Below are 784 nucleotides of genomic sequence, written 5' to 3'. Positions count from 1 at the left end.
ATAACATGATAGGCAGATCAAATGGTTCCATTGTAACAGAAACCAGGATTATACTGCACATGGAACTGCATATATTTGAGTTAAAATGACCTAGGAAGTGAAGGGTGCTTAAAATATCACACACATATTATGAATGTATAGAAATATATTATGGATATGAGATACAAAGTGAGAAATGCTTAAATAAATAATTAATGGCTCCCTGAAGGATTGAATAAAGTAGGCAGACTGAGAGTAATTGCAAAATTAATACCACAAGCACAACTTCTAATGCCAAGTGGGGAAACCCTGACTCATGCAGATAAGCAGCGAAGGCCGACACATGAAATGATCTTTGGCAGCATCTTGCATTGAGATAATTGAGTGTGGGAGATAAACATTGGAACGTGGCAGGAAAAGCAGACAAGTTTCATGATGAGAAGGACCTGATGAGCTTTGTGTAGACCAATTGGACAAGACCAGCTGCTGTATTTGTCATCATATACTAGAGGTTACTTATTTATCCACGGTATAAGACAATAACTGACTTTGCAAGCCCTTGAGAAGCAGATAAGGGATTTACAGTTATGTGATAAAGTTGTTTTTGCCAGGAGTTGAAGAATGTCATAAATGTGTCTTTCTGGGTCTAAAATAAGCTTATCGGTTTGTGCATCAGAAGACTGTGTTAATGCCAAGTATGACTAATGTGGGTTTGGTGGGCATCAGATAAATCCTCCAATAATATGGAAGGGAAGGTTTTTCTCTGGCTAAAAGGACATATCAGATACATGTTCAAACAAATTAG

Source organism: Ambystoma mexicanum, chromosome 3q (assembly GCF_040938575.1).
Source record: "Ambystoma mexicanum isolate Mex_15411 chromosome 3q, UKY_AmexF1_1, whole genome shotgun sequence".
In the NCBI taxonomy this organism is placed as follows: Eukaryota; Metazoa; Chordata; class Amphibia; order Caudata; family Ambystomatidae; genus Ambystoma; species Ambystoma mexicanum.
This window is presented reverse-complemented; position numbering follows the sequence as displayed.